Source organism: Hevea brasiliensis, chromosome 9 (genome assembly GCF_030052815.1).
Source record: "Hevea brasiliensis isolate MT/VB/25A 57/8 chromosome 9, ASM3005281v1, whole genome shotgun sequence".
NCBI lineage: Eukaryota > Viridiplantae > Streptophyta > Magnoliopsida > Malpighiales > Euphorbiaceae > Hevea > Hevea brasiliensis.
Genome location: NC_079501.1, coordinates 31,308,192 through 31,322,582, shown reverse-complemented (window position 1 = coordinate 31,322,582; position 14,391 = coordinate 31,308,192).

Genomic DNA, 14,391 nt, shown 5'->3' with positions numbered 1-14,391 from the left:
CACTTATTGCCTTTTTGTACATATTTGCCCATACTCTGTCTATATTTCCATACTTCTACTGCTGGTTGTACATTTCCCCTTGCCAATTCCTCGCAGTAGCTTTTTGTATACACTGCAGACTATGAATTTCCTCATGCATAACCTTTGCATAGCTTTGCAACTCTTTCGCTACTGCAGAATCGCATGTTGTATTTCCTTATGCAACTATCTGCATAGCCTATGCAACATCTATTGCCTCTTATGCAAAGACCGCATGGCTTATGCACCTTACCTATGCACATGTTCGATAAAGACTTAACTCTGCATAACACGTGCACTTCTTATGCATCCCTTTAACTTGAATTCTCATACTGTAACTCTCTCTTTTGTTCTTAATTTTTACAATTCTGGTCAATATTATTTGCTTTGAGTTTGGATATCATCGCTTGAGACATTGAGGACAATGTCTAATTTTGAGTTTGGGGGTGCACATTTTGATTTTTAGCTTTATTTTTCACATTTTGAGTATAAGAGCATCTCATCCCATTTCATTTACATATATTGTAAATATTTTACATATACATCCATACATATATATTCATTACACATTTACACACACATTATACATCACTTAGAAATTGTACAAATTGCATACAAATAGGCTTCCTCCATTTAGTTCATGCATTACTCATTTTAGGAATCATACACCATGCATTAAAATCTTTTGCCAAATCCCTTGAGTATTGAAAATGTGCCTATGAGAGTGATTTGACTCACCTTTTAGTTGGGTTTGTGGATTGAAAGTTTCCTAAAAGGTGCAAGGTTTTGAAGTGTCTATCCCTTGCCTATATCTTCTTAGCCAAAAAGCCACCCAACTAGTCATTTGGAGATGGAAGTGTTTAGAGGGAATTATTGGATATAAGGTAGTCAAATGATGTCTCACCAATCCTAGAACAAATTTTCTAAACCTTTCAAGGCGAAATACCAGCTTGTACTTGAAAAGAGAGATGATTAGGCATTCTTTGATTTAAACCTTCTCATTTTAAACCTTTGGCCCTTTTTCCCAATTAAAATTTATCCTTGCAAACCCCTTTGAGCCTTTTTGTCCCTAATTTTTCTTGAAACCCTTATTACTACCTAGCCAATGAACCAAACACTCCAACCCTTTTCATGAGAATAATTATTCATAATATTAGGTACATAAAATAAAATAAAATAAAATAAAAAAATATAATAAAAGGGAGAAGAAATACTTGTCACCTTGTAAAAGTGCTAGTATATGTGCTTTTCACTATTGCCATTCAAAATGAAAGAAATCCACCCAAAGTATCAAAAGAAATGAGTTTGGGGGTGGCAATTTTAGGGACAATCATCAAAAGAAAATACAAAATACAAGTTAAAGTATCAAAATGTCCCTCCATTTTTATGTGTTTTGTAAACTATGCTAGCACTTGACAATCCTCATTGTGTATTCTTCTCTCCCATATAAAAAAAAAAAGAGAAAAAGAAAAAAATATATAATAAAGTGTACCTTATGTTTCAAAATTGAAAATATTCTCATGCTTTGAATCCTTTTTACCTATCTTTCTTCTTAGTCTCATTTTGAACCCCATGGCCCCACTACATCCCTAAAAAGACCTTTGATCTCTTGATAGTACTAGCTACATTAGTGGAGATAGGAGTAGGGAATTTGCCTATGGGATTGGAAAATTATTCATTCATTCATTCAATTCCATCATTCCATATGGAGACACTTTGACTATTGATTGTTCTAGAATTCCTTTTGAGCATGACTCTCTCTTTTGATTGGTTGGTTTGGGGATTTGAATGATAATTGACTTGATGGCTAAGCGGTGAAAGCTTGGATAAGCATTAAATTCTTTGCATTTTGAAGGATGGGTATATGGATTGTTGGTATGGCTAAAGGTGTGTTAAGTTACCTTAATGAGTGATTTTCATAACTCTTTGGATAAGGCACCCTTAAAAACTTTGCACCACATTTTAAAGTTTGCTTGAGGACAAGCAAAAGCTTGAGTTTGGGGGTATTTGATGCACATATTTTGCATAGTCATTTAGGTCTAATTTCACAATCATTTTATTTGGTTATTAGTCATTTTTAGCTAATTTCATTAGTTATTTAGTTAGTTTTCCATAATTGTCAACTTTGGATTAATTTGTAATTTTTGCTTTGTTTTGTAGGAAAAATGGTGTTTTTGAAGGACTAAAGAGAATTTTGCCATTGAGGAGTGTCTTCTACAGCAAAAAGATGCCAAAAACAAGTTTTCAAGCTGAAATATGCATTGACCAAACTGTGCATAACTTGCGCATAAGCTATGCGATTACGCATAAGGAGGAAGATCACTGTTCCAGAACCAGCCGAAATGTGCATAAGGAGACTGCATAGCTTATGCACATTCTCACCTCCCTTATGCACATTCACGAATTTGTGCATAACCTATGCACCAAGTCATGCAGCTTCGCATAAGTGACCCAGAACCAGCCGAAAACTGCATAAGGGACTGCATAACTTATGCAGTCCACTTATGCAGTCCCATAAAGAGTTCATTAATGAGCTGGCAGAAGATTCCCTTAATGTATTCCTCCTAGAACATACTATTTTAGGGCTCCATGTCAGAAAAATGCTATAAATAGTCCCATTTTCTCATTTTAAAAGGGGGGCAAGGAGCAAAGAAAGAAAGGAGGAGGCTAAGCAGAATTTGAGGAGTCATTTTCACCTTCCACACCATTTTCAACTAAGATTTGCAGATTTCTTTCTTTCTTTACACTTTTCTACATTTCTAGTGTTTAATTACTTACTTCTTAGCTTAGATTAAAGCTTTATTTCCATTTAAACTCATCATATCTTGTAAGCATTATGGATAGTGAGTAGTTTACTTTTGATTCTGGAGTAAGGGTTGTAATATTTGAGATATTTTGTGGATTTTGATTGGGTAATCCATATTTTGTGGTCTTAATGAGTTTTATTCATTTCTTGTATGCTTAATGACATGCTTAATGTAGGATCCCATTGAGTAATGTTCTTAATCCATGGTTGAAGCACCGAAAGGAGAAGACCTTGTGATAGATAATCAGGAAATTGGACTTAATTAACTTAGACCTAGAAATAGGCTAAGGATTAAGAGGATTCACAGATTAATTAAAGAACTTAATGGGTCTTAATTAATTCTAAGTCCACGAAAGTAGGATTAGTTTGATTAAGGCACTCTTTGTCTCACTCGAAAGGGAATTCAAAGGATTTAAGGATTAATCTCCTTAAAACTCATAAGTTTCATAAGATTGGACAACCAATTTAAAATCCCAAAATAGCTCGAATATGAAATCCCGAACTCCGGAATCACCTTTTTACCATTGTTAATTTCTAATCAAATTTAATCATTTGCCATTTTAAATATTGCCATATTTGAACTTGCTTATTTCTATTTGATGCAATTTTAGTTTAATTAATACATTGTTGAATGGAATATTAAATATGCACATTTAGATTTCATACTCCATTACCCATTAATTCATTACTTAATCTCATAAATACTTCAATTTAGTCAACTTTTATATCGAAAATTCAATCATTAACACAACTCCTCGTGGGATCGATATTTTTCTATACTACTTGTACGACCCGTGCACTTGCGGTTGGGACGCATCAAGTGGTTCAATAGCTCCAGTACAAGTTGATAGATCTGCCATAACAGTTCAAAGGGGTAAAAGATCGGGTAGAGTAGAGATGGCTGACATTTCACAAAAGATTATTTCTGAGACAGTTGAAAGGCCCAAAGTCAAGGTGGCACCATAGGTATATGCTATGGAAGCTCAGAAGGAGCCAAACCCAAACATTGATGAGGCAATATAAGGGAGTGAAGAAGCAAGGAGGTAACAACTCTACAATTACTTAAGTCAGGTAAATTTCGAGGATGAAATTTAAATTAGAGGGGAAGAGTTGCAACACCCTCACTGTATCTATTTCGTACATTCTACCGTTCCGATGACTAGTGTCGATCCGAACAGTTAGAACATCTGGAAAAATATTTAAACTAAAGTGAGGAACCATAATTAACTCAAATATTAATAAGAAAAATTAAGGAAAAATTTTAGAAATAAAATACAACAAAGTTAAATGAGCCAGTGCCCCGGTGATGGATAACCCAATGGGAAGTTACGGTTCTCGCAACTAGAAGCCCTAAACTTAGGGGAAAATTCATGAAATAATTTTTAGGACTATAGAGAAGAGTCATTGAGGTTTTGATGGCATTAGAATGCCAAGAAAATGCTTAGAAAAATTTTTAGATCAGTACAGACGATTTTGGCTCAATAAGCCAAACGGAGGGCATTTTGGTCATTTCGTCTTCAGAGTTGATTTTTGGCCGACTTGTCCAGTTAAGTGAATAATTATTATGACATAAAATGTGAATAAATATTGCTAAAAATTAAATTGAAAATGAGTAGAGAAGAAAGGAAAAGAAAATGAAAGAAAATGCCAATTATGACATCACCATGATGTCATTTAAAGGAATTTCCACCAATCACATTAAAGCACCACTTAAGTAAGTAATAAAAGAAGATAAATAACACCAAAAAAAAGAAAAATCAATTTGTTTCTTCCCCAAACCAGGCATCACCCATTTCCCTAACCCATTCCTCCATGAAAGCTTAAGGTAAGCTTGGAACCACCCACCAAATTACCTTGAAACCACTACCTTGCTTCACAAAAAAGTGATCTTTCATCTTGAACAACCTCTAGCCAGCAAAAAGAAGAAGAAATAAGGAAGTTTTTGAGACTTAGAATAGTTAGCAAAAGAGGTTAGTGTCCAAATCTTTGATTCTTTCCTTTAAATTTTTGTTAGAATGCAAATTTGAGCTAGGATATGTGTAAGTTCATTGAAGATAAACATGTTAAGGTGTTACCCTATTTTTGGCAGCCATGGATTTGTTGTGGTCTTGATGGTTTCTTTGGATTAAATGAGTGAATGGGCTGCCCTTGATATGATTGTATCACTCAAAACATTAGTTTATGAGTTTAGTGCAAGAAAATGTAACTTTGGAATGTTAGGTTTAGGGTTTGAAACTCAAATATGTGAGTAGATATAATTGGACACAAAATGATGTTGTAATGGTCAATTAGTAGCCATTTGAATGTGTGTGAGGAGGAATTGAAGTGAGTAAGGATAACCAAGTCGACCTTAGGCATGCTGCCCTTGGTGACCTATGAGTCCAACAGGTTTGGGCTGCCAAAAATAGAGTTGTGTAGGTTCAATTGGTGCAAAGCCAATTGGACATGAAACTAGACACATAATGGCACAACTTTGGTGAAGAAACCCTACCCAGAAAACTAAACCAAATTGACCTAAAAATTACCCTAATCCGAGTGACTTACATTCTGCCTGGGCAAAATGACTAAATAAACAGTGTTTATTCATTTGGTTATAACTCAGTATAGAAAGGTCCAATTAACCTAGAAATTTACCAGTATAAAGCTGAGACATAGACCTACAACTTTCACGAAGAAACCAAACCCAAATTTTGATCATAACATATTCAAAAACTGATCTAAAGTCAATGTATAAAATACTGTAGATTTGATTCTGTCCAGAAAATCTGGAAAATTTGCAATCCGGCCAGTTATGGTGTTTAGGCTATAACTTGAGCTACAAAACTCCAAATGGAGTGATTTAAAAAAAGAAATATAACTAGACACAATAAAGAACAACTTTCATGAAGACAACTTTGCCAAATTCTTACTGTACAAATAACCAATAGAACAGTAAACTTAGTGCTTGAAATCTGAAAATTGTGAATAACTAACACTATGCTTTGAAATAGAATTGGCAACCAATGCCAACAACTTTAGAACGCAAAATGTGATATGTTGGTGATATTAGAACCAATATACCTATTGTCTATGAAAAAGTCAACATTTTAGTTGACTAATGAAATGAATAGTAGCCATAAAATTTCAATTTCAAAGAATTACATAAATTAAAAGTGTTAAGTGCCCTAGTAGGCCTCATGTGATTGGTTTGGATAGGTTGGCATGCCAATAGGGTTCTGATAGCAGTACTGCGTATGATGTATGGCTTCATTGCCATTCTGTGATGATAGCCTATAGCTATATCGATTATGATGTTATACTTGGCTTTATGCCTTATTGCTTTTATGGCTTATTAGCCATTCTGTTTGCACACCGGGAGATACATTGTGACCGATGGTGTGACGACCCGAGGTACCTGGTACCCAGTGCTAGTTTACCCGTTTATCCAGTCCGGTCAATTTGTATAGGTTACTTGGGCATGGAAAAGTATAATTGCAATTGAATTAATTATTAAAGAAATTAAGGAATTTAAAAATCAAGATAGAGATCAAGAATGATTACAATAAAATAAAGAAGCTCAAAATCATCAAGAAAACAATTAACAAAATGCATGAAGAAGTTAATATCATAAAATGTAATTAGCCTGCGACTAAACAATAAGTTAGTAATTATTCTTTTTTTATGAATATAATAACCAGGAAATTATTATTTTTATTTGCATATTATATTTTCTTGTATTATTGGCACCACTAAGCTTTATGCTTAGCGCGTCGCTTTTGCAACGCGTAGGTACTGAAGATTTAGACAGATAGCCCAGTAGACCACAGACTGGGTAAGGCCGTTCACAGTTCTGTATAGTATCCGTGTCACCTCACAGGCTACAGTGCATTGGTAGGACACTAGGTCCCATTTTGTATTTTGTGATTTTTATAAGTTTTGTAATTAAACTCTTATTTTATCATGTATATTTGAAACCTATGTAATACAATTTTGTATTAATGTAAGTATTTATAACTTTGTGTTTATAAATAACATATGAGAATTTATTTATGATTTGAGCATGATGATGATGTGAAATGAATGGATGACAAATGGAGGAATTGTTAAGAAATTGTTGTAAATTGATGTGATACAAATGGAGTTTGAGAATGATTGGAAATTATTGAAAGTGTTTTTCACAGGTTCCGAAGAACTGTTTTATCTATTTTTAGCTGGTACTCCGTCGGATTTTCTATAAAATTTTCGGAGCCGCAAATTAATTTATAATTTCAATAAATGATCTAAATGAGATCAATTTAATAAATTTCACTTAATAACTATAATAAATAAATTAAGAAATGATAAATATCAATGAGATAAGTTATGGTGTTCCAGTACACTGTGTTGCATATCTTGCTCGACTACACTGTAGACGGGTAAGGGGTGTCACATGAAATTTCTATTAGAGGGGAATACTTATAACGCCCTCACCATAGGTAGTCCGTACATTTTACTGTTCCGACAACCAATGTCTGTTCGGACAGTCAGAATGTCTGGAACTACACCTAAACTATAGTGAGGAGGCATAAATTGAAGAAATAAATGTTAAGAAAATATAAGAAAAATTTAGAGAAAAATAAATTTAAAATTTAGAGAAATTATAAATTAGTATAAAAATAATAAAAATGACCCGATATGTATTATGAAAGGCATTTTAGTCATTTCACTCCCAGAGGTGAATTTTAACCTAAATGTCAAAATTAAAATTTAAAGAATAAAATAATTAACATAAATTAAATTTATGAATATAAATTAGGAAAAATGAGAAAATAAAAGAAAAGAAAAGAAAAGAAAGGAAAAGAAAAGAAAAGCTTATGGAAATAAAAAAAATTTATTAAAGTACAAAAATAAAAATATATAAGACACTACAAGACAAAACCCAATAACTTCCATCTTCTTCCTCCCTCCCTCCCTCTTCTCTTTCTTGGCCGGCACCTTTGCTCCCATTTCCCTCTATTGTTGTCAAGCTTCCAAGCTTGATTTCTCAAGCTTAATCCACTCAAAACCCATAGCCCACTTCACAAAAAATACTCCCTATACCCTAAGGAAGCTATAGATACCAAAAAGAAACAAGAAAATTGAAGTTTAGCAAGACAACCAAAAAGGTTAGTGCTTTAAACTTTTAATCTTCTCTTTAAGCATGAATATCATGCTAAATCAAGTGAAAATTTATATGAAATTGAAAAGAAAATTTGAAAGAAGGAACCCTTGATTTTTGGCAGCCATGAAACTTGAAGTTTGTTGCTTTTAAGTAATAAAAAAAATGGTTCCATGAGAATGTGTGATGAGTTGAAATGTTGGGAGTTGATTGTGTAGGGTTTGTGTAAATTTGAAACTTTGGAAACTAGGTTTTGTATAAATGATTGAGAATCTTGTGTAAATGCATGAATTTGACCTAATTGAGTTGAGATTGATGCTTATAGAAGTGCCATATATGCTTATTTGAAGTTTGGAAAAAGGAGGAGATTGAAATTGGGAGTGTGAATTTTTTGCAGATTGTGTTGTTGAATCCAGTAGGCTTTTATTGCCATATCTCCCTTTGGGTTGCCCCAATTGGCATGAGGCTGATTGGAGGTGTTTTGGGACATCTAAACCTTCATTTTTCAAGAAGGAACCCTGCCTAAATTTTATCAAAATCATAACCAATTCTCTGCCCAAACCCGGATGACCAAACACTAAAACCCAGAAAATGACCAAATGAACAGTATGTGTTCATTTGGTCATAACTCTCTCTATACTAGTCCAAATGACATAACATTTACATCAATGGAAAGCTTAGACATAGGGCTACACTTTTCATGAAGACCACTTGACCCAGTTTTGCCTTTAACCAAGTTAAATTGTTAGCACAAGTTGGGTCACTAAAAATGCCAACCCAGAAATTGATCAAAATACTATTCCTTTGGTATGCTTGACCAGTTTTGGCAAAAATGTCATAACTTGGTCTCCAAAGTTGCAAATTGAGTGAAACTAGTGCCAAAAGTTTTATAAGACATAGATCAACAATTTTTATGTTTTGACGAAGCTCCAGAAACCATTTCATCCTAGGGAAAATATTAGCCAAAGTTAGGAATTGAAATCTGGAAATGTTAAATTGAACCCAGAATGCCATTTAATACCCGTGTGTTCATTTGGCCATAACTCCCATTAGGAAATTCCATTTGAGATTTGCCAATATGATCTGGAAACATGATACTTAGGGCTACAATATTGATTTAGACACCTTTGCCAAATTCTAAGTGTAAAGACCCTACAAAGAGGGTCAAACATACTGCCCTAAAGTTTGACTATTGCCTTTATAAGATTAAGAGTTCAAGTCAATACATTGACCATAACTCACTATACCAAGCTTGAAAAATTATGAAATTGTACCTGGGAGTCCTTAAGACAAAGAGGAACAAATATTATCAAGGAACCTAAGTCTAAAAATGACCATAAAATGATCAAATGACTAGTCAAATTTTATTGACCAGGAATTGCCAATTCTGGACAGCTTAGAGGCAAATGGACCAGTTATGGTATTTTAACCATAACTTGAGCTCTATAACCCCAAATTGAGTGATTCAAAAACTGAAATTCAAGTTTAAACATAGAGGAGCAATTTTTATGAAGGAAGTGTGACCAAATAGACATCCTACCCTAGCCAAATTCCCAGATAAAAATAATATATCAAAATGAACCTAAAGAAAGGTTCATGGGAAAAATGCTTTACATGGTAATTAAAATACTCATAAGGCTAATTAAATATTAAAAATGATATAAATATGTAAATTGGGACTAATGTCCTATTAATATGAAATTAATGGTACCACTGAATAGTACCAAAAAATAGTGATAGTGAATAGTGCTAAAATAATTAAAAATGTTTAATTACCCTTAGTATACCTAGACTTATTTATTTAGTTTGGATAAATTGGTATACCAATTAGGGACTACAGATAGTAGTACTGCCTACTGAGAAAATCATGAACTGACAATATATGTCTAGTATAATTGTTCTACAGGCTATATGCCTACTTACTGGCCATTGTGCCTACTTTATTTCTGGCTTTACAAACCTGACAGCGGGTCTTGTGCTCGACAGTTGGCCTTGTGCCTGACAGACGTATACTGGATAGACATATGGCTATCTAACCAGTATACACCCGTGCATCCAGCTTTTATAATTTGTTATAGGTTTCTTGGGCATTGATAATGATTAATTGATACTAAATATATAACAAGTAAACAGAAAAGATCCCAATAATTTTAATTGTTTCCAAAGTGTAATAAAAATGTAAAAGACCCAGAAATTATGAATTGCAATTATTATTTCAATTGTTAAATTATTGTTATTATAAATTATGCACCACTAAGCATTATGGTTAGCGCATTGGTTTTCTATCGCGTAGGTACTGGAGATCAGCCTTAGCAGCCACAGCAGCAGCACCAGTAGTGCCCTGACAGAGCTCTGACCAGATCTGCCACCGACCAAAGTCACCTCACCAGTCTTTTGTATTTTGGTAGGGCCCATGTATAGACTAGTATTTTGGTTCATTATGTCTAGTCTAATGTATTTCATTTTGGACTTGTAATTAAACTTTGAGATTGAAATGTAAACTTGTAATTTATTATCTATGAATTTTTATATGAATATAATAGATGATATTTTTTTAGATCTCATAAATAATTGTGAAGGTAATGATACAATAGAATATGATATGAAAATGTGGGAAATGGATATGAACATATAAACAGGTGATTAGTGGACCCCGCCAGATGCTAACAAACAAAGGAGGCTCTACTCGGGTCTCCACAGAAACAAGTTATAAAAAAAAAAGTTCCACATTTAGAAAACAACTTTTAAATGATATTAAAAGTTTACAATGGACATGATAAGACAAGATAGGGTGCTCTGGCACCGAATGTGACACTCCTTGCTCGGCTATACAGTAGACGGGTAAGGGGCATCACAAGCAATGTACTCTAGCATTCCCAACAAATCAAGCTTGGAGAGCATCTAATAAACTCCAGCTTGTTCATACTGATGTGTGTGGCCCTATGAGAGCACCTTCTCTTAATGGAAGCAAGTATTTCTTGCTGTTTATTGATGATTACAGTAGAATGTGCTGGGTGTTTTTTTTAAATTGAAGTCTGAGGTGTTCTCTAACTTTCAAAGATTTAAGTCTTTGGTGGAGAATCAATACAATAAGAAAATCAAGGTGGTGAGATCAGATAATGGGGCTGAGTTTGCTTCATATAAATTTGAGAAGTTTCTTCAAATGGCTGGTATTCTTCATCAATTAACAGTTCCATATACTCCATAGCAAAATGGAGTGTGTGAAAGAAAAAACAGGTCAATCATGAAGATGGCCAGATGTTTGTTATTTGAGAAGCAGCTTCCAAGAAGATTTTGGGCAAAATCAGTCAACACTTCAGTGTACTTGCTTAATAGGCTACCAGCTAAAGCTTTGAAAGATAAAACTCCATATGAGATGTGGTTTGGAGTTAAGCTTTCTGTTATGCATCTTAGGATCTTTGGTTATTTATGCTATATCCAAGTTTCTGAGGTGAAAGGAGATAAATTAGATGAAAGAGCTGAAGTTGGTGTCTTTGTTGGCTACAACAATCAATCAAAAGGCTATAGAGTATGGAATTTGAAGTCTAAAAAAATTGTTGTGAGTAGAAATATTAAGTTTGCAGCAGAAGCTTCTTGGGATTAGGAGAAGTCTGTTGTTGTCCCTTCTAAACAAATTTCAATTGATAATGTTACTCAAGAACCACGAGCAACTGATGAAGGTTAAGGCTATGATTCAGAAGATGATGATGAAGCTATTAGAGGAACAAGAAGCTTGACTGATATATACAACAGATGCAATCTAGCTATAAGTGAACCAGTCAATTATGAGGAAGCGAAAAAATCTCAGGAATGGAGAGTAGCAATGCAGGAGGAGTTTGATATGATTTGCAAAAATAATACATGGTGCCTTGTTGATAGACCAGCTGGAAAAAGGGTCATTGGTGTTAAATGGGTTCATAGGTTGAAGTTAAATCCTAATGGTACCATTAATAAGTATAAAGCTAGGCTTATTGTAAAGGGTTACTCTCAGCAATATGGATGGGATTTTACAGAAACATTTGCACTAGTGGCCAGATTTGACACTATCAGATTGCTTATTGCTCTTGCAGCTCATAAGTGTTGGGATGTTTTTCAACTAGATGTAAAATCTGCCTTCTTGAATGGTCACTTGCAGGAGGAGATTTTTAATGAGCAACCTGAAGGCTTCATACAAAAAGGGAGTGAGAATAAGGTTTATTTGTTGAAGAAGACCTTATATGGCCTAAAACAGGCACCAAGAGCCTGGTATTGCAGAATTGATGAGCATTTAAAGAAGTTGGGGTTCATCAAGAGCTGCAATGAGGCTACATTGTTTGTAAAGGAGAAGAATATGGATTTATTGATTATTTCCATTTATGTTGATGATTTGCTGATCACTAGAAGCAATTATGAGATGGTGAATCAATTTAAAGAGGAAATGAAAAGTGTTTTTGAAATGAATGATTTGGGAAAAATCTCATACTTTATAGGAATTGAAATTTCTCAGTCAAAGCAAGGTTTTTTCTTGTGTCAAAAGAAGTATTTGATGGAAGTCTTAGTGAAGTTTGGGATGCAGAATTGTAAAGAAGTTAGCACTCCTCTAGTTCCTAATGATAAATTAAGCATCATGGATACAGGGAAGAAGGTTGATGCAAGTGTGTATAGAAGTCTTATTGGCTGCCTTCTTTATTTGTCAGTCACCAGACCTGATGCAATGTATGCAACTAGCATGCTTTCAAGATTTATGCAAGTGTCATTTCAGAGCTGCAAAGAGGGTTTTAAGATACTTGAAGGAAACAGCAGATTATGGAATCCTTTATAAAAGGAATTGTGAAGTGAAGTTAAAAGGATTTACAGATAGTGATTGGGCTGGTTCTATTGATGACATGAAGAGTACATCAGGTTCCTGTTTTACTCTTGGATCTGGAATCGTGAGGTGGAGTTCCAAGAAGCAAGAAATAGTAGCTCAATCCACTGTAGAAGCAGAGTACATTGCTGCTGCATCAGCAGTGAGTCAAGCAATATGGTTGAGGAAAATGCTAGTGGATTTGAAGTGTTATGAGTTGCATGCTACTGAAATCTTATGTGATAGCAAGTCTGTTGTGGCCATGGTGAAAAATCCTGTCTTTCACGGAAAGACAAAGCATATAAAAATCAAGTATCATTTCTTGAGGGAAGTTGAAAGAGAAGGTGAAGTTCAGCTTATCCATTGCAACTCTAAAGATCAAGTTGCTGATATACTAACCAAAGGTTTGCAGAAGTCTAGATTTGAAGATTTGAGACAAAGGCTTGGAGTTCAAAGCAGCATAAGTGTCAAGGAGGAGTGAAGATGTAGCAGCTGTGACACTAATGCTGTCACATTAAAAATATTTTGTTTAGAATTTTGTTGCTATAAGTCTGTTGTACTTTTTGACAGAAAAGTATGTTCAAATTTTAAATTAGTGAACCAGCTTACTTTAGGCATGGTCTTAAGTAACATGTTTGCTTAATTCAAGGGGAGTTGGTGTTGACTGTCTGTAAAAGCAAATTTTGTATTGTCTATATAAAGCAATGAAAATATAGAGACTTTGAACTCTTCCAAAATTTTTCTGCTCTGTTTTTATTCTACAGTCCAACAAAATTACACTTATCTGTAAAATCAAGAATGTTCTCATAATGAAAGGCTTGCGTCCGATAGGGTTGCGCAGTGTCCTTTACAAGATCATCTCCAAAATTCTAACCCATCGGCTACAACCTCTTATGAATGATCTAATTGGTCCTAAAATGCCTTCACAAAAGGGTGACTCAATTCAGATAACATTCTAATATGCCATGAAATCATGCATCACTTAAAGCGGAGAGAAGATCCTATAATTATGGTATGGCAGTTAAGCTTGATATCAGTAAGGCTTATGAATCCGTGAAGTGGCCCTTCCTTCAGCACATGCTCCAGTGTTTTCGTGGATTTAGTGGATTATGGAGTGTGTTACCATAGTTTCTTATTCTCTCCATATTAATGGACATAAAGTGGGCCTTATCTCTCCATCTAGAGGCATTAGATAGGGAGATCCCCTCTCCCCATATTTGTTCTTATTTTGTGCTAAAGGTTTTTCTCATGCTATTCAGAATTCTTGTATGATGAGTCTTTCGATATCAAAAAGAGGACCAACTATTTCTCATATAATTTTCACAGATGATTCAATCCTATTTTCTAGAGTTGATATCTTCGAGGTGGAGATGATCGATTAAGCAAATTCCCCATGATTACTCTCAACCTAGTGGTCAGTATATTAATCTCGGCAAATCATCCTTATTATTCAGTAGTAATACATCGAGGACTATTCACTTGGGCATCTCTTCCATTCCATAAATAGCTAATATGGATGGTCTGGACAAGTTTCTTAGTCTGCTAGTTGCTTTCCCTCGTTCTATATCTCTGGCTTTTGCTCAAATCCGTGATAAGATCGAAAGAAAAGCTTTGATCTAAAGGAGG